This window comes from Delphinapterus leucas, chromosome 9 (assembly GCF_059928025.1).
Source record: "Delphinapterus leucas isolate spDelLeu-1000000601 "Yukka" chromosome 9, BTC_Dleu_Yukka2, whole genome shotgun sequence".
NCBI classification, from domain to species: Eukaryota; Metazoa; Chordata; class Mammalia; order Artiodactyla; family Monodontidae; genus Delphinapterus; species Delphinapterus leucas.
In genome coordinates this window covers 68,619,429-68,640,620 of record NC_143137.1, presented here as the reverse complement: position 1 = coordinate 68,640,620, position 21,192 = coordinate 68,619,429, and the positions used below count along the sequence as shown (strand labels likewise).

Here is a 21,192-nt window from a genome sequence, read left to right as displayed (position 1 = left end):
ATCTCTGGGTCCTATGGAAATTCTACAGGGAGATAAAGGCACATTCTACAAAGAGGTAAGGCAGGATGCCTATTCTCTTTGACACTTTTTCTGGAAAGGTGAGAAACAAATGAAAATCATGGCAATGGAAAGTGATATGGTAAAAGTGAAATTAGTGGTATCATCTTTCTTCGGTATTCACATAGCATGTTCATTACCAATTATATTTTATATTGAAATGTTTTCTTTATACACCTCTGTTCACTTTTAAGATGAAATCTTCTTGAGGCTAAGTGTGAAATTTTAGTCCTCTCGTTAACTCCAGCTTATATTAAATATAATGGTAATCTGCTAAGGTCCCTTTCAGGTATAAAATTTAATTTCTGTCTAGCAGCAGTATCAACAATCCTTTAGTTAAGCCTATATCTGTTGGGATATAAATTGTCAAGTTTAGTTTACAGCCTGGCTGAGCAAGAGAGAATACATAAATCAAATGATATCTAAGAATCCATTGAAGCCTATGTGATATGTTAGAATCTCAATTTATAAATTCATATGTCGAAAAATATCTATTTTTTAAAAATCAACTCATCCCTGATTTCAGGCCCCAGTCCTGTGTGGTTGGAATAAAAGGCAACCTCTGGCATTGTTCAGGTTCCTCTTGCATCAGGGGTGTACAAAGAACCTGGGTCTCAAGAAGCATCAGAGCATCAGAACTGCCCCTCTAATCCTCAGCCATCAGTCCCCACTGTCCCTAAAAGGCCAGCAATCAAGACTAGCAAAATGACCCAGGTCCCTGTATCCTTTCTTTAAATGTTGATTTGATTTGGGAATATAGTAGTTCATGCCTATTTTATTTTGTTTTTACATATATATACATTCTTTTCAAAGTATTCTTTTCCATTATGGTTTACTATAGGATATTGAATATAGTTCCCTGTGCTGTAGAGTAGGACCTTGTTTATCCGTTCTATCAATACATACAGTAGCTTACATCTGCTAACTCCGGCCTCCCATTCCATCCCTCCCCCAGTACCCTCCCCCTTGGCAAACACAAGTCTGTTCTCTATGTCTGTGACTTTGTTTCTATCTTGTAGATAGGTTCATTTGTGTCATACTTTAGATTCTACATATAAGTGATATCATATGGTGTTTGTCTTTCTCTTTCTGACTTCACTTAGTGTGATAATTTCTAATTGCATCTATGTTGCTGCAAATGGCATTATTTTGTTCTTTTTTATGGTTGAGTAATATTCCATTGTATATATGTACCACATTTTCTTTATCCATTCATATGTTGATGGACATTTAGATTGTTTCCATGTCTTGGCTGTTGTGAATAGGGGTTCTATGAACATTGGGGTGCATATATCTTTTCGAATTATAGTTTTGTCTGGGTATATGCCCAGGAGTGGGATTGCTGGATCATATGGTAATTCTATTTTTAGTTTTCTGAGGAACTTCAATACTGTTTTCCATAGTGGCTGCATCAACTTACATTCCCACCAGCAGTGTAGGAGGGTTCCCTTCTTTCTACACCCTCTCCAGCATTTGTCATTTGTAGATTTTTAATGTTGGCCATTCTGACCAGTGTGTGATAGTACCTCATTGTGGTTTTGATTTGCGTTTCTCTAATGGTTAGTGATGTTGAGCATCCTTTCATGTGTTTGTTGGCAACCTGTATATCTTCTTTGGAGAAATGTCTGTTTAGGTCTTCTGCCCATTTTTGGATTGGGTTGTTTGTTTTTTTGATATTGAGCGGCTTAAGCTGCTTGTAAATTTGGAGATTGATCCTTTGTCAGTTGTTTCGTTTGCAAATATTTTCTCCCATTCTGAGGGTCGTCTTTTTGTCTTGTTTATGGTTTCCTTTGCTGTGCAAGAGTTTTTAAGCTTCATTAGGTCCCATTTATTTTTGTTTTTACTTCCATTTCTTTAGGAGGTGGGTCTAAAAGGATCTTGCTGTGATTTATGTCATAGAATGTTCTGCCTATGTCTTCCTCTAAGAGTTTTATAGTGTCTGAATTTACATTTAGGTCTTTATTCCATTTTGAGTTTATTTTTGTGTATGGTGTTACAGAGTGTTCTAATTTCATTCTTTTACATGTAGCTGTACAGTTTTGTCAGCACCACTTATTGAAGAGGCTGTCTTTTCTCCATTGTATATTCTTGCCTCCTTTATCAAAAAAATAAGGTGACCGGGTGGAAGGGAGGGAGACGCAAGAGGGAAGAGATATGGGGAGATATATATATATATATATATATATATATATATATATACATATATATATATATCTGATTCACTTTGTTATAAAGCAGAAACTAAGACACCATTGTAAAGCAATTAGACTCCAATAAGGTGTTAAAAAAATAAAAAATAAGGTGACCATATGTGCATGGGTTTATTTCTGGGCTTTCTATCCTGTTCCATTGATCTGTATTTCTGTTTTTGTGCCAGTACCATACTGTCTCGATTATTGTAACTTTGTAGTATAGTCTGAAGTCAGGGAGCCTGATTCCTCCAGCTCCGTTTTTCTTTCTCAAGATTGCTATGGCTATTCGGGATCTTTTGTGTTTCCATACAAATTGTGAAATTTTTTGTTCTAGTTCTGTGAAAAATGCCATTGGTAGTGTGATAGGGATTGCATTGCATCTGTAGATTGCTTTGGGTAGTATAGTCATTTTCACAATGTTGATTCTTCCAATCCAAGAACATGCTATATCTCTCCATCTGTTTGTATCATCTTTAATTTCTTTCATCAGTGTCTTATAGTTTTCTGCATACAGGTCTTTTGTCTCTAGGTAGGTTTATTCCTAGGTATTTTATTCTTTTTATTGCGATGGTAAATGGGAGTGTTTCCTTAATTTCTTTTTCAGATTGTTCATCATTAGTGTATAGGAATGCAAGAGATTTCTGTGCATTAATTTTGTATCCTGATACTTTACCAAAGTCATTGATTAGCTCCAGTAGTTTTCTGGTAGCATCTTTAGGATTCTCTATGTATAGTATCATGCCATCTGCAAACAGTGACAGTTTTACTTCTTTTCTCATTTGGATTCCTTTTATTTCTTTTTCTTCTCTGATTGCTGTGGCTAAAACTTCCAAAACTATGTTGAATAATAGTGGTGAGAGTGGGCAACCTTGTCTTGTCCCTGATCTTAGTGGAAATGGTTTCAGTTTTTCACACTGAGAATGATATTGGCTGTGGGTTTGTCATATATGGCCTTTATTATGTTGAGGTAAGTTCCCTCTATGCCTGCTTTCTGCAGGGTTTTTATCATAAATTGGTGTTGAATTTTGTTGAAAGCTTTTTCTGCATCTATTGAGATGATCATGTGGTTTTTCTCCTTCAGTTTGTTAATATGATGTATCACATTGATTTATGTATTTTGAAGAACCCTCGCATTTGTGGGATAAACCCCACTTGATCTTGGTGTATGATCCTTTTCATGTGCTGTTGCATTCTGTTTGCTAGTATTTTGTTGAGGACTTTTGCATCTATGTTCATCAGTGATATTGGCCTGTAGTTTTCTTTTTTTGTGACATCTTTGTCTGGTTTTGGTAACAGGGTGATGGTGGCCTCGTAGAATGAGTTTGGGAGTGTTCCTCCCTCTGCTCTATTTTGGAAGAGTTTAAGAAGGGTAGGTGTTTGCTCTTCTCTAAACGTTTGATAGAATTCGCCTGTGAAGCCATGTGTCCTGGGCTTTTGTTGGTTGGAAGATTTTAAATCACAGTTTCAATTTCAGTGCTTGTGATTGGTCTGTTTATATTTTCTATTTCTTCCTGTTTCAGTCTCAGAAGTTGTGCTTTTGTAAGATTTTGCCCATTTCTTCCAGGTGGTCCATTTTATTGGCATATAGCTGCTTGTTGTAATCTCTCATTATCCTTTGTATTTCTGCAGTGTCAGTTGCTACTTCTCCTCTTTCATTTCTAATTCTGTTGATTTGAGTCTTTTCCTTTTTTTTCTTGATGAGTCTGGCTAATGGTTTATCAATTTTGTTTATCTTCTCAAAGAACCAGCTTTTAGTTTTAGTGATCTTTGCTGTCATTTCCTTAATTTCTTTCTGATCTGATCTTTATGATTTCTTTCCTTCTGCTAACTTTGGGTTCTTTTTGCTCTTCTGTTTCTAATTGCTTTAGGTGTAAGGTTAGGTTTTTTATTTGAGATGTTTCTTGTTTCTTGAGGTAGGATTGTACTGCTATAAACTTCCCTCTTAGAACTGCTTTTGCTGCATCCCATAGGTTTGGAGTCGTCGTGTTTTCATTATCATTTATTTTAGGTATTTTTTGATTTCCTCAGTGATGTCTTGGTTATTTACTCGCATATTGTTTAGCCTCCATGTGTTTGTATTTTTTACAGTTTTTTTTCCTGTAATTGATATCTAGTCTCATAGCGCAGTGGTCGGAAAAGATACTTGATACGATTTCAATTTTCTTAAATTTACCAAGGCTTCATTTGTGACCCAAGATATCTATACAAATATATATCTAGCCCAGTGAATTTTCCATGAGCACTTGAGAAGAAGTGTATTCTGTTTTTCGATGGAATGTCCTATAAATATCAATTAAGTCCATCTTGTTTAATGTATCATTTAAAGCTTGTGTTTCCTTATTTATTTTCATTTTGGTTGAATTGTCCATTGATGAAAGTGGGATGTTAAAAGTCCCCTACTATTACTGTGTTACTTTCAATTCCCTCTTTATGGCTGTTAGCATTTGCCTTATGTATTGAGGTGCTCCTATGTTGGGTGCATAAATATTTACAATTGTTATATCTTCTTCTTGGATTGATCCCTTGATTATCATGTAGTGTCCTTCTTTGTCTCTTGTAATAGTCTTTATTTTAAAGTCTATTTTGTCTGATATGAGAATTGCTATTCAGCTTTCTTTTGATTTCCATTTGCATGGAATATCTTTTTCCATCCCTTCACTTTCAGTCTGTATGTGTCCCTGGGTCTGAACTCGGTCTCTTGTAGACAGCCTATATATGGGTCTTGTTTTTGTATACTTTCAGCCAGTCTATGTCTTTTGGTTGGAGCATTTTATCCATTTACCTTTAAGGTAGTTATCGATATGTATTTTCCTATTCCCATTTTCTTAATTGTTTTGGGTTTGTTATTGTAGGTCTTTTCCTTCTCTTGTGTATGCTGCCTAGAGAAGTCCTTTAGCATTTGTTGTAAAGCTGGTTTGGTGGTGCTGAATTCTCTTAGCTTTTGCTTGTCTGTAAAGGTTTTAACTTCTCCATCGAATCTGAACGAGATCCTTGCCGGGTAGAGTAATCTTGTAGGCTTTTCCCTTTCATCACTTTAAAGATATTCTGCCACTCCCTTCAGGCTTGCAGTTTCTGCTGAAAGATCCGCTGTTAACCTTATGGGGATTCCCTTGTATGTTATTTGTTGCTTTTCTCTTGCTGCTTTTAATATTTTTTCTTTGTATTTAATTTTTGATAGTTTGATTAATATGTGTCTTGGCATGTTTCTCCTTGGATTTATCTTGTATGAGACTCTCTGCACTTCCTGAACTTGATTGACTATTTCCTTTCCCATATGAGGGAAATTTTCAACTATAATCTCTTCAAATATTTTCTCAGTCTGTTTTTTTTTTCTCTTCTTCTGGGACCCCTATAAATTTGAATGTTGGTGCGTTTATTGTTGTCCCAGAGGTCTCTGAGACTGTCCTCAATTCTTTTAATTCTTTTTTCTTTATTCTGCTCTGTGGTAGTTATTTCCACTATTTTATCTTCCAGGTCACTTATCCGTTCTTCTGCCTCAGTTATTCTGCTATTGATTCCTTCTAGAGGGTTTTTAATTTCATTTATTGTGGTGTTTATCATTGTTTGTTTGCTCTTTAGTTCTTCTAGGTCCTTGTTAAAACGTTTCTTGCATTTTGTCTATTCTATTTCCAAGATTTTGGATCATCTTTACTATCATTACTCTGAATTCTTTTTCAGGTAGACTGCCTATTTCCTCTTCATTTGTTTGGTCTGCTGGGTTTTTACCTTGCTGCTTCATCTGCTGTGTATTTCTCTGTCTTCTCATTTTGCTTAACTTACTGTGTTTGGGGTCTCCTTTTCGCAGGCTGCGGGTTCATAGTTCCTGTTGTGTTTGGTGACTGCCCCCACTGGGTAAGGTTGGTTTAGTGGGTTTTGTACGCTTCCTGTTGGAGGGGACTGGTGCCTGTGTTCTGGTGGATGAGGCTGGATCTTGTCCTTCTGGTGGGCAGGATCGCGTCCAGTGGTGTGTTTTGGGGTGTCTTTGAACTTAATATGAGGTTAGGCAGCCTCTCTGCTAATGGGTGGGTTTGTGTTCCTGTCTTGCTTGTTGTTTGGCGTGGGGTGTCCAGCACTGGAGCTTTCTGGTCATTGAGTGGAGCTAGGTCTTAGCGTTGAGATGGAGATCTCTGAGAGAGCTCTTGCTGATTGATATTACGTGGGGCCAGGAGGATTCTGGTGGACCAGTGTCCTGAACTCGGCTCGCCCATCCCCGAGGCTCAGGCCTGACACCCGGCCGGAGCACCAAGACCCTGTCAGCCGCACGGCAGTGAATGTGGCAGTCTCCATTATGAAGTCAGGTTATGAGGGTCTACAATTGCTGTTCAGCTAGAACAGGCTGAGTTGGTTGCAGTTTGTCTACGAGGCTGTCTCCAGCAGCTGGTGGCTAAAAGAGTAGGTCTCTGCATGTGCTGCCAGAATCTTAAACGTTTATATACAGGTCTTCACTGGGTTCAGTCACGGATTCGGTACAGAGAGTCTGAAGAACACCTTACTCTCTCAAGGTTGTGTGTTTGAAACAGCTCCTAAGCCTGAGGGTCTGCAAGCTGCAGGAAGACGAGACCGCCCGGGGCAGGCTGCAAGCCGTGATTCTTGCCACGAACCCCGCTGCTGCTGTTGTGGAATCCGGCTTCCCCCACCGCGCTGCAGTGAGTTTTCAGTGAAGCTTTCTCTCTGTGCTGATGAGATTCATGCTACCTGAGTTGCCCAAAGCCATAGAGCGCGTAAATGTTGGGGTGGGGGTACAAACCCAGCAAATCTGGCTCCAAGGTCCGTGTTGTCACCCAGCGAGAGTGGGGAGGCCACGCACCTAAACATCTCACCCCCGCGAGCCACCTCCTCAAACCCACACTGCCACAGGGTAAGTCACCCGTGCCGGCACTCCTGCGCAGCCGCACGAAACCTAAACAACATTTTTACACTTGGATATCTTACTATTTCTATTTAGTTAAACTTAATCAAAAACTGAGGTTATACTTTCTCCCCTAGTTTGACTTGTTCTCCAAGTTCATGTTACCAGGGCTTGCTGCTCTTCCTCTTTTAGAGTTTTGGACCCTTTTTCTTAACCTTGTTCCGTATGCAACTGCCTATCTTTGAACTATCCATCACATCGAGACTTTCTTATTTCTCCTGCCATCACTTTAGTTTATGACCTCATCCGTAAACACCAGTCACGCCTTATATGCCACATATGCCAGCAAACCACTTACCATTTCCTGATCATGCTGTGCTCTTTTGCCTTATGCCTGTGAACATGCTGTTGCTGCCTGATGTGCTCTATTATTATATTTTTACACACATTTATTTCGTCTTCATCTATGCTTATGTCATACTTTCATGCTATTATAGAACTTACAGTGCCTTACCACTAGGCACATTAAGAGTCGATAGCATGTTTTACACATCTCTATTTCCTTTGAATCTAGACTATTAAATGTTGGTAACAGGTGTCAAAGAATTTAGGCAAGCTTAACACTGAACGGGCCTCCCAAATCTTCTTTCCCTTCATAAGCCGCATAAATAATGTTCTCATTCTGCATTCCTGACCCACACTCTTCAGTAACTCTGTACCTCCTTCTCCCACAAGTAAATCCACCATTTGTCTGTGGTTATGGCCCATCATGTTAGTCCAGCCCACTATTTGCAGTCAGGTTCTACCCTAGTTTACCTTTGACTTCAGTGTTTTCCTAAGGTATACAAAGAATTCAAACAAGCTCTTGAAATCTTTTTCACTTATCTGCTGCTTTAATGGAAGCTAAGCTCCACCTGGTGGCAGAATTTGCTTCTCTTGTTTAGACTTGAGCACATGCAGTGAGATCAATTCAGCAGGGAAACAAATTTGTACACATCTCTCTATATGCAAACATGTATATATATGTATTACATATGTGTGTGAGTGTGTGTTTTGCAGGCTTTCCTCTGTCACAAAAGTAGTGAAATATGCTTGTTATTTTACCGACATTGACGTTTGAAACATGGCATTCAGCATTTGATTATTATAAACGTCTCGTGCTGTTCAGGCTCTCAGCAATGACCAGAATGATCTTAGTGTGATAATCACAAACCAAATATTTCCTACCACCCCTGTCCCACATCAAAATTGGTTTTCGAAAGGACTTAATTTATGCTTTGGTACTAAAGGAAGTTTATTTAAAGGCCTTTATGATTCATATAAAATTATAAAAATGAAATGGAAAAATGTTTGAAAATATTAACTCAAGTCATATTTTAAAGCAGGATAGTCCAACCCTGTACTCAGTACACGAGTAAGTTCTTTCCCTCTCGCAGGCAAGCGAGCGCAGTATTATGTTTATCCTTTATGTTGAGCGACATTTTGTAGCATATAGCTTTATGAAGACTAGAAAATTAGCCAGAGTTTACACACTGGGAGCTCTGCAGCTGGATTTAACCCACAGATATGTTTTTTCATATTTCTACTAAAGTATGAAACAATTGCCTCTGTTTGAAAATTGGAAAATTTCATTATAAAAATGCAGCTAGCTAGCAATGAGGGGTGATCTCAACCTGAGGAGTAAGTACCCTTTTTAGATGTGATGCACACTCTAACTTTCCATAAGCCCCACTACTCCTTAACGTATCACACTCTGCCTCCTTTTCTTTATTGCCTGTCTCCTGTAGGCACGGACATTTAGGACCACTGGCATTCATCGGTGATGCCTGAGAAATTCATATTCTGGTCGAAGGAGAAAATGAAGAAAGATGGGTCAATAAGCATCAGAAAAGTGAAAGAAACAACCCAAACAAAAGGTATAAAATTGCTTTCTCTGTAATTTTGCACAACGCCCCACTGGTGGTATAGGTGTACTTCCAATAGTTTCATATTTAAGGGAAAGGACTATCTTTCCTAACTGCTGGCTGACAAATTTTAGAGGTTTCATTTTCCTTCAAATACCAACTCCTGGACTGAGAAATATCTGAAGTTATTTATTTTCACTTTGAGAGTATTTTAGTTGTTAGGCTAAAATCTAGGCACCAACATAAATGTGTTTGCCTTCTCCACCCAATCAGTCCACCTCCTGAGCAGTGAATATGACTACTAAGCCAGTGTTGCCCAGCCTTCCTAACCTGGTCCACATCTAATGAACTTATATATTTCATGCTCCAACACGTTTTTGATTTGCATTTTGTATCTCCCTTTAAAGGGGCGCCTCTTCTATGGTTAATTAGTGACCATGTTTTGACTATCCCCACCAGCTGTAGTTGGGCAGAATAATGGCCCCTGAAAGATGTTCATATCCTAATCTCCATAACCTGTAAACATATTACATTATATGGCAGGGGGGATTAGGATTGAAGGTGAAACTAAGACTGCTTATCAACTGACCTTAAATAGATTACCCTGGATTAAATGGGTGGGTCCAATAGTGACAGTGGTCCTTAAAAGTGGAGACAGAGGCCAGGAGGAGCCTTGGAGGTGTGACTATGGAGAGTTATCAGAGTAATGCAACATTGCTGGCTTTGAACAGAAGAAGGGGCCACAAACCAAGGCATGTGGGTATCCTTTAGAAGCTGGAAAAGACAAGGAAACATCTGCCTCTAGAAATGCAGCCCTGCTGACACCTTAATTTTAGACCAGGGAGCTCTGTGTTAGAATTCCATCCTATAAAACTGCAAGGTAATAAGTTTGTGTTGTTTTAAGCCACAAGTGTGTGGTAATTTATTACAACAACAATGAAAAACTAGGATACTAGCAAAGAAGTTTCCTTTGAAGTTTGTTCTCTGACATTTTTGTTATGAAAAAGCATATGTTTTCAAGATAAAAATTGTACTAAAACATAATTTTTGGAACAATGCAAGTTTCTTCCTGCTTTCTTCTCCTCCTTTTCTTTCCCCTGTCTTGAGAATCATTGTTTTAACCCACTCCTACCCCTCCGTAGCAGAGAGAGAAGGTCACGGTTGAAGAACTGTGCTCCTACAGTGTGGAGCTGCAAATAGGAAACCTATGGTTGAAAGAGCTAACAAAAGGGAGAAGGCAGCAAAAAACAAACAAAAAACCTTACTTTTATTTTTCCCAAGATTCCTATAATCTCTGCCCCATAGAAGATTTTTTTTTTTTCCTGTTGTTTTTGGACCACAAAACTGCTGAACTATTTTGCAGCCCACTGAGAGTGATGCTGCGTAAACTTCTCCATGAGATTATGGCACAGTAAGAACCTGTTGTGGTCTGTAGGGTATCATCGACAGGCACTTATACGTACACTTAAGTAGAATTCTTAATACATTATAAAGTATCAACCTGAAAATAAAGTATCTACTGAAAACTTTTTCACATTAAGTATAAATTTTCATGATGCTATTTTCTGGAAGTTTAACAAACTCTCATTAGTTAGGGTCAGACTAATTTCACTCATCATCTTGGTATTCATGTCATTAAACATAACACATTATATATAGTAGCTGCTCAATATATGGGTGAGTGAATAAATCCAGCTTTTCAATTTATTGGCACTTTCTCTGGTTTAGCCAAAAGTAGGATATAAAGCTGTGGTTTTCTCGTCTCAGTTTTGCTCTGGGATTCTCAGAGTATAATTTCTCCAAGCTCAAGGTGGTCCTAGAATTTAAAGACAGATATTTTTCAATATGGCTTCTAAATGTTAGACAACTATGTAATTTAGTGCTTATTCAAAGAAACCAAATACCTTTCCCAGAAGGGACATTGAATCAGGAGATGTCACGTTGCCCTTCAAAAGGCAATTTCTAAGGGACTTGAAAGGGTTGAATTTTAGAGCCTACCTTCCTCCACCCCCACTCCTTTATAAGGACCTGTGAAGTTTTTTTAGTCCCTGATGCTGATTCTTACACTTTCAGTATTTATACTGAAAATCATGTGGAGATATTGTTAATTACGTTGCGTATCATGCAGCATCCCTAGACATTCAGATTGGGTAGGCCTTGGGTTGCGTCGTGGAAATTGTGTTTTGTAAAAATTGTACACATGTGCTGCAGGTGACATTGAAGGCCAGGCTGTGAGAAATGTTGCCTTAGGTTGCTTGATGTGCCTATATTTTTGTTCACTTGTACAAACATCATTGTGTGCCCATTACTCTAATCTACAAAGAAATCCACTGCTCTCCAGTTGTCCATGTCCCCATACCTCTCCTCTGCCTCCCACCAGCCCCCTCACCCAATTGTGTATTGATTGTACAAAGCCATGCTTCCCCCCACCCCAAGACCTAAGGTGGTAGATACAATTAAAATTATTATAGTAGAAAAAGTCCGGTAATTCTCCTCTGGGGTAGGTGGCGCTTTGCTTCTGAAAAGGGCTGCACTTCCTTTTCTGTGGGTTAATGGATCTGGGCTAGATAAGTATGTGTCTTGCATGTTCCTGTCTCTTTCTTTAAATATGTCTCTTCCATCCTACATCGATAGTGCCCTGTCTCCAAGGTTTCCCTCACCATGACACAGTATAAGGCCTGTCCTAAGTCTCATTGATCTCCACACCTTTCCTCACTCCTCCTTACCACCAAAACACCTCTATCAGCAGCAGATAATCAGAAAGGCAAGTTAATCTGTCAAATGGTATAAATGAGAATTTGTAAGTATTGGTGAACCCAAGCATTAAACCTGGGGCTTCATCAGTAGTGAGCATGGCTTAAGCATCTACTGAGTTGTACGTTCTGTGCTAGCGCAAAGGAGCAAAGGGCAGGAGGATTTTCTGCTCAAGGGGCGTTAATGCAATGGTGGGAATTTCAGTATGAAGCCTTCTAAATCGGGGAGATGAATTTGAGGGTATGTAAGGTAGGTATACCTTGTCCCTTTACTGAGACTAAGTGTTCAGATGTTTTTGCTTCACCCTTTGACCAGTAAGACACTTGATGTCTTTTAGGCTTCACACAGGGCTCCTCTACTAATGCAGACTGGCAAAAAATAATCAGTTCTACTAGTTCTTCCACCGCATAGAAACTAAGTTTTTTCATACAAAGTGAAAGGATCATTTTTCTTTAAATTAAAATTAACATTTATTGGGCATATTTGTCTCCATAAACTCTTTGTTATTTGGTACAACACTCAGTTTTGTATATGATGGGCAATGGTAGGTATTATATAATGGCAAATAAAGCAATGATTGTATATTTGTAATTTCATGGATTATTAATAGGGCATTCTTATTTTGTTACCCCCGCCTGAGACAATATATTTTTAAAATAGCTTCTTAATGCTACTGTTTTTCACTTGTTCAGTGGCTACGCTTAGGATGAGATATTTTATAAATTTACTTTAGGGTGGGCAAAATGGAAAAGGGTATAAACTCTTCCCAGTTTCTTCAAGAGGTCCAAAAGTGCATGATACAAAGAATGGAATTTGCTTTGATATAAACATAACTTGCTAACAATAGTTATCCCAAGATAGAAACAGTAGCTTTCTTGAGGGAGTGAAACTTAGATCAAACATGATCTGGCTGCCTTTGAGGTTCCTGTATCACAGGGACGGTTGACTAAGTAATCTGCAAAGACCCTTCCCTCTGGGGATCAGAATCCTAAAACTCAGAATGCCCTGGTGTGCGTAGGGAGGTTGCTGAACTGTCCCTTTAAAAAATGCCCACTAGAGGGAGTATAACATCATAGATATTTCCTTTCAGTTGTTGCCTTACTTCTGGTAAGCCAGCAAGAAAGCAAGATTCAAGTGCAAATACCTAGAATTTATTTCATACTTTTAAAAATGTTTTTCTCATTAAAATCTTATGGACTATTTTGATAAGTGAAGAAAATTTTCTTCTAAAAAATTAGTGTAGCATATGGTATGTAACATTAATATTTTTTGTATTATGTAAAGAACTCAGAATTTAAATGACTGGTGGAAATAGAATCCAGATCACTTATTCGTGGTTATCAGTGTAAAACATCTTGGTTCTACATGGAGTATGTTTCACCCAATTTTTTTAGGTCTGTTGTTACTATTGTTTTATTTGCTGTGGATATAATTCCATAATTTCCCTGTATGTTATAGCTTTCCCAGACATTTAAGATAAACTATTCCACTGGACAACTTGTTTGATTACATAGTATCAAAATCAAATGTTTCATTCATAAATTTTTAAAACAACCTGCCAGTCTGTCTTAGGAAAATTAAAAATGGGTATTTTTCAGAGATAAAAGCACATTCATTCTCTTTCTATTGTGGGTGGTTCTGCATTTAACTCTATTTTTTCCATTAAATTTTTTTTTTTTCCCATAATTTTGACATTAAGTCTCCAAGTTCTGTTTTGGATTGGACTTTTTATATTTGAATATTTGGAGAAAAAAGTTTTAAAATATTATAATTTATTTTGAAGCACCGACCATTAAAAACATCAAAAGTTCAAAAGCAAAATATTTATGAAAAATTGAGGTATTAGCCTTTTATTGGTAAAATGTATTTTAAGCTAGAATTTACATAATCTTCATCAAGCAGAAGGAAGCACATATATATTATTTCAAATAGATTTTAACTTCTTAGCATCTTAACTATTTGAAGTACATTTCTAACAGATCTTTTTTTTCCTTACCTTACTGTCAGCATCACTGGCCACAAAATAAACTTCCCTAACTTCTCTAGTTCACTGAAAATTGTTGCTTCTATTTAAATTGAGAATTTTCTTTTTCTTTTCCATTGCAATTTAAAAAAAAAACCCAAAACCTACAGCTTGGCAAGTGATGTGTCAATGTGGAAACAGTAAGTTACTTTGATTGTGCATTGCCTTCTAATAAGTGATTTGGGGTAGGGGTAACTTCTTGTTATGCTCATTGGTTTCTTTCTTCCATCTGCTTCTGCTTGCCTGAATGATGCTGTCACCGGCTCAGCTCCTCCATTACTCCCTATGTGAATAAAACCAGTATCCAACCTTCCTCAAAAGCCAGGCTTATTTGTTATATTTTTGTTTTATCTATATTTAGAAAAATTTAGTATGAAATTAATACATACTTGTAAACAACCAAAAAATATGTAAATACTGATACTGAAGGACAGAAATTAAAAGGTAAATTTTTTTTCCTTCTCAGATTTCGCTATCCCTCTGGTGCAGTTTGTATCTTTCCAGATACTTTGTAGCACATGCAATCCTGTATGTATGTATGTATGTATGTATATATATATATATATATATATATATATATACACACACACATATTTTATACATGGATATTTCTTTTGCCTTTTTTTAAACAAAAATGGAATCATGTGAAAAATACTCTTCTGTGGACTGCTTTTTTCACTAACAATGTATTTTTAAGATGTTCCTGTTTCAGTACTTACAGAATTACTTCATTTTATTTATAGTGGTATAAAATCCCATAGTTTATTTAGACTCTAGTTTCCTATTGATAAACATTTAAATTGTTTCCCCTATTGCATTATATCAAATAGTGCCGCAGTGCAGGAATTTGAATATCATCTTTGGGATCTTGTGCATTTCCTACGTTTTTGTGGTTAAAACGCAATAGATGCTGAAAGCGTGGCTGGCTAACTATTTACTTTTTATTCATGGCGTATTTCCACAAGGCTTTTAAGATGTCTGTGTTTTATATTACTCTGTGTCTGTGAAAGATATTTACTTTTATCAACAAAACATGTTGGTTGCCAACAATCAGATTTCAAAAGAAAAAATGCTAGTTTCTCTGAGTGTATCTTTACTAGAAAGTGAAAGATCATTTGTCTCTAATTCAGGTGGAAAACTGTTAAGATTGGAGGGAAAAAAATGAATTAGCAGAATCACTGTGACTTTAGATCATGTTGATCAAATGTGAGATTAAGTATTGGATGTTAATATTTTTGTTGTTAATTAATGGCAAGAATTGAATGGTTAGGTAAAAATGACTTGGGCACACACTCTAGAGTACTCTGCAGTAATTAAAAGCAACAAACTAGATGTACACAAAATAACATGAAGATACTGTAAGAACAGTGGGTTGAATGATTAAAAGTAATAAACAGAATGAATCAAAATTTTTACAAATCAATAACCTTTATAGATAATTAGGTTATAAATCAATGCACTTTATATTAGAACATACACAAAACATTATTACACAAGAATTCCTAGGAGTTCAAGGCTGTCAAATATGTTAGCATGGTTCTAGAAGGAAAAGTGAAATGAGATTGGGGAATAGACATAAAAGACAATGATCAGAAAACAAAACTCAAAGAAAGAATAAGTATTTAGACAGTGCTTTCATGATTTTTCAGACACTGAAGAGTCTTTTTGTAGAAATGAGTGGTTTATTTCCCATGAACATTTCCTAAATTGACTTGTTCTCTGAATGTTGTTTTTCTTTCAAGTTGACAGTTCCTAGAATGGGCAGAAAAGATGCAATACTAATATTCCTCAAATGTAGTGATGGGAATTCGTGGTATCTAGCTACCCCTCTGTGGCTGGGAATGATGGTATATTTTGGAAATAACTATAATTAGGGGTCACTGTTCAAGGTGGTTAAATTGCTAGGAAGATGAGAGAGATATGATTGTATCAAAGTTTTCTTATAACATGACTCCTAAGTAAGGACACCAAAACAGCCCAGGTAACTAGCTGTTTGAACCCTCCATCCAGACTATCTGAGGAGATGTTCCAGGAGCTGGGCCTGAGAGTGGGTAGAACTGCCCAACAGGCCAGGTCCAGAGCCAAAGAAAAGTGAAGACTGCATCCGGAGTGAATTATAAAAACAAAAGGCTAAAACCTACATAGCCCTTGCTGTGTGCCAGGCCGGTTCTAAGCACTTTACACATAATAACCACTCAGTCATCAAAACAAAGCTGCTGGGGAAGGTGGAATGATCAAGACCACCTGTTCAGTGTGGTAGGTGCCAGTGGGCTTGCAGAAGCGGTGAGGACATGAAATCCAAAGGTCTGTGGGGAAGGCCTGGCAAGATGGGCATAGAAGGATCAGGAAGAAGGGGCTGGAAAATCCCCAGGGGTGGAGGCCCGGAAGGTTGTACGTATTCTGTGCCCTGGCCTTGCTGGGTGGAAGCAGGAGCTCTGAGGGCTGCCCAGCCCATTCGTATCACACAGGGATTTCAATCTTCTTCATCCCTGGGGCCTCAGAGAAGAGTTCAGAAGAGTAAGGTTGGCAGTGTGGAGACAGCCAAGTCAGGATTCTTGACACGTGATCTTCTTTGTTTTGGTGAGGTTGGCAGCCCTCTCTTTGTCTCCTTTCTGGATGAATAAAAACCCCAAACAGCGTGAGCCGGATGTTTGAATGTTTTTAAACCTTGTAATTTTGTAAATTGTCTGTTCCTGGCCCCCTTCCCCACACTTTTGCCCCAGCTGATATGACGCTTTCGCCTTCAATTTCTTAGTTTCTGTTGACTTTCGAATGAAGAAAGTGTGATCTGAGTTTGTTTTCTCAGCAAGGTGATGGCAAAAGGATATATTATGGTGTTGAGGAATTTTTATTTTCTCTCAGACATCTAGGATGAGTAGTATATATTAGGCCCTACTCTCCAGTATATCTCTCTTCTGCTGAGATAATAAAATTGATCAGATGTTTTGAGGTTAAGTAAACTGTTGTAATAATCTGGCAGCTGCCTGCTGGTTGTGGTTTTCAAAAGCAATTACTCACTCTGGAGTCAACTTTGAACTCTACATTTTAATTGAAAAGGCTAATTGTAGGCTATTGCTCCTGATTTAGCATTTGATTTGGCAGATTAGGAAGTAAAGGGACATTGGGAAGGGAGGGGAGAGGAAGAGAAAGTAAGTAGAAGTGTTGCCGAGCTCCAATTCCTGTTTATATATGAGTGTTTTCATACATAGCACATTGTATGCTATCTGAAGAAACAGCAGTTGGATTAAAAAGTCTCTGAGGCACCTGTCTGAGGTTAGTCTGCAAAATCCTTATTTTGGGCTTCTTTGCTTCTGTCTCTCTCTCTCTCTCTCTCTCTCCCTTTTTCTCTCCCTCTTCCTCCCTCTCTCTTCCTTCCTCCCCGCCCCCGCCACCACCACCCCCCCCCCCGGTTAATTTCTTAATTTTATTTCAAATGTGAAATTTCAGGAATAATTTTCAAGAATATTATCAGACCACGCTTATATATCTGATTAGGAGCTTATTTCTCAAATTCTTGGTTATGCTAATAGGTGGAGACTGCTATTTGTTTTCACTAAAACCTAGCTAACAATTTTACTTAAAATCAGCAAGAGATAGAGATTATTGATGTGTGTCCACAAGAACAAATTACTTCCCTATGGGAATCGTCACAAATTGGATTACAAGAAAGATACCAAACATCCAAAAAGAAATACAGCTGCACCCAAATTTACATCCAGGAGAATTAGTATCATTATTATTTTAATAATGAAAGTTATTGCTTTTAGAAAGTTGCTTTTAGAAAGTTATTGCTTTAGAAAGTTGCTTTTAGAATTGAGCTGAGAAGTGTGAGAACTTGTATTTCTGCAGTCTTGTCCCCACTTAAAAGCAAATGTAGTACTTTTACATTTACTGGGCACAGATGATACTATGCATTTTATAGAAATACATCCTCTAAACTAAAAAAAATATATATATATATATATATGTATATGACTCCTTTGGACTTTATGCTTTTAGATCAATTGGCAAACTGTGCTGGGAATTTCCTGTGAATCTAATAAAATGTTGATAGCCTAAATTAAGGCTGAAATGAAAGGCATGAACATATGAATTGTTTAATTTTATAATATGTTTCAAAATGCTAGTTACATTTGACTTGAAAATCCACTTTATTTTTAGACTTTTGTGGAATGCAGGTTGGGCTCATTACAGTTCTGTTGATATTTTCATTGACCTCGTAAATATAATTTAATCTCTATGCATCAGCTTTCTGATCTGTAAAAATAAGATAAATATTCTTCCCACACACTTTGCACTCAGAACTCCTCTGTTGAAACAATAAACAGGGTTGTAATATATGAATGTGAGTACTGCTTCAGAATCCAATGTCTTTATCAACAACAAAGAAGAGCTGACATTTATTTGGTGTTTTAGTATTAAATTGGAAGATACTACAGTTAATGAAAAAAAGAAACATCTGTGTTGCTATTAGGAGGATTATTCTGAAATATGGATATCACTGGAAATGTCAGCTGCCTGCTGCACAATTTCCAAGAGCCATTTTTTGTGATCCCAGTATTCATAGAGGTCCTCAAGTAGAATTGACACAAGGAGAGGAAAACCTTATAGACAGGAGGACTTCAATTAAACACACTTAGTTCTTTCAAAATATCTTAAAATCAAATCTATTTGTGTATTTTTACTCTCTACTTTTGGCAAAGTACCTTGCTTTAGAAAGTAGGGGAAAAAGATGACTTTTGTGGTAAGATTAAAGAAACGTGTTTTTTTCCTACAAAAGAAAAGATTGAAGAGAAAGTTAAGCTTTTCAGATAATGTTATTAGAGGCAGAATTTAGACACAATGGATTAATACTTTAGTCATGGAAAAGATTCATATTTGAGGGAGGAAAAATATTTAGTTACATGATGGTTTCTAAAAATACCATGAGATTATGGAGGTAAATCGAATTTTCCCCTTTGATGATCTTAGAACGTAGAGAAGACATGTCTGAAATGCCAGTTCTAGAGTCTGAATTTCGAAAACAAAACAAAACCAAAACCCTTTCTAACATGATGGTATAATAGTCATTTCAGAACTGCTGCTCTGGAAACACAAGATAGGGTTACATCTCAGCCAAATTGTCAGCTTTTGCCTGAAGGCACGTTATAAAATCCTGACAAGCCTCAGTTTCCTCATCTGTAAAATACAGGGAGAATAATAATACCTATCTTGCTGGATTATGTTTAAGATTAAATGAGTGACTATTAACTAATTTCCTACTAACTTATTTAAGATAAAACTGCCCAATATGTTCTAGCTACTATTATCCCATTACTCAATATCTGTGTTTTTTTTTTGTTTTTTTTTTTTTTTTTTTTTGCGGTACGTGGGCCTCTCACTGTTGTGGCCTCTCCCGTTGCGGAGCACAGGCTCCGGACGCGCAGGCTCAGCGGCCATGGCTCACGGGCCCAGCCGCTCCGCGGCATGTGGGATCCTCCCAGACCGGGGCACGAACCCGTGTCCCCTGCATCGGCAGGCGGACTCCCAACCACTGCGCCACCAGGGAAGCCCTCAATGTCTGTGTTTTATAATTAATCATAACTGAGCTTCCTCAAAATTATCACAAGGGAATTGTAGAAATCAAAACACAAAGTCACATTTGACATGAAAAATAAAACAAATTTTCAGGAAAGTTAAGAACAAGTATAATGAATCCATTATTTAAATTTGGGTATATGGATGGACTTCAGTTGTCAAAGCTTCTAGAAAAAGAAAAAGTGATGATTGAAAAGAAACTAAAGTTTTAGGAATTCTTTCACCCCATTAGCAGACATACACCATTATGATCAAATTATTAGAATAGAAAAAAATTCAGGCAGGAATAACTTCATGTCTTGAGGTAATTTCCTGTATTATTTCTAGAAACATATTTGATTAGGGACTAAATTAGTGGAAAATTTGTCTGTTTTCAAGAAAAATGAAAGGCCAGAATTGAACTGATGACATAGCTGAAAATTTTACAACTACCAATGGCTACTGGGGTTTTATTGTGGTTAAACCCTGTACTTGAATTTCTATAGCAGTACCCTATTGCTATAGAGGATAAAATAAGCTATTCTTTTCTATTGTCTGGCATACAGACATATCAGTACCTCACCACCAGAGTTACCTGAATTTCTCCCCCCTAAAAAGGACTGGTGTTGGGGTGGGGGGGCTCCCTTGAGAGGATTCACAGAATGGCGTGTAGGTTACCAGCCACTACCCGCTGTAGGATCATGTTCACTGAGAGTGCTAGGCAGAGTAGAGGCAGGGCTCTCAGCGCCACTGGTTACTTGATCCATCTGCTCTTAGCTCTGGTGGAGGTTTGATTATGAAGACGGCCTTTTGCTTTGCAGACATACGCTTGAGTCTTACTGAGATAATTTGTTGCAAAGCAACTCTGGCTACTGCTCAGGTGAAACAGCTTTCTTTCCATACGGTTTCACTTTACTGGAGGTGAGATCCAAGAACTGCTTTTTAGTGGGAGAAGGATTTCTCCAGGACAGCTTGCTAGGATTTCTTTGTTCAATCTCCTTTCTTTCAAGTTGGTTGAGGGACATCAGATAGGATTCTTGTTTCACCCCGCATGCTTCTTGTCAACTATCTTGCCTTTCACAGTCTGACTACGCAGGGACGTTTACAGCCTTCCACTGGAGTCTGCCAGACCTAGGTGTTATGTGCCATACCTCCAGGGATCATTACCATATGGTATTTTAGGAGAGGACACAGTTCATTTCAATGCAATTCAAATGAGCAGATTTCTTTTCTTTATTACACCATTGCATTTGGAGGCAATCCACCAGAGGCAGAATCTAACTCTCAAAGGAACGCTCTGCCCACTCTGTCCATTTAACAGGACATTTGGCTCAAAAATCTAGTCGGTTGATCACACATGTGCAACAGATGTGTGAGCATGCGTAGCGAAAATAAAAAATAAAAAATCCCAGAGTGTACTGTGGGAAATGTAGCAGAACTACTGGAAAACAGGACACAAAGAAGTCTGGTACTAAAACTTTGATTTTTGTTGTTGGAAGGCAATGTTTTTTAATTAATCTTTCCCTCCTTTCGTAGGAGGAAAAGGTATAGGTTTCCACTATTATTTTGCAGTGATTATTCGTGTAACACTGGTGAGGAAACTTGGTTCATTTTCACAGACCTCCTCTTATAAAGATATAATTCTAAATATTTTGACCAGAATTTTTGGGGCCCCTGCTTCTCAGGAACTGAATGTTGGCATACTTCCACTGAAAAAACCACCCATTTACAAGAGAGGATATCAGAAATATACATCCTTTCATCCATGCTTCACAGGCTTATATGGAAAGAGAGAGCACCAGCTGTTTTTCTCATGGTGAATAAGGGTTACTTGGGGAAATCTCTCTTCCTGTTTTT

The 21,192-nt window shown here is 37.7% G+C and overlaps 1 protein-coding gene across 14 annotated transcripts in view; it reads left to right on the top strand.

Moving 5' to 3' along the window:
* Positions 1–21,192, top strand: part of CRPPA (CDP-L-ribitol pyrophosphorylase A) — a 410,033-nt gene that overhangs the window by 316,191 nt on the left and 72,650 nt on the right. For 12 of the 14 annotated variants that reach the window (XM_089917677.1, XM_089917676.1, XM_089917679.1 and 9 more), the window contains 2 exons: positions 6,770–6,895; positions 8,886–21,192. The exon at positions 8,886–21,192 is cut by the window's right edge. The gene's annotated coding sequence lies outside the window, so the exon portion shown is untranslated. The remainder of the gene's footprint in view (positions 1–6,769; positions 6,896–8,885) is intronic. The other 2 variants (XM_089917675.1, XM_089917680.1) reach the window with 2 other exon arrangements.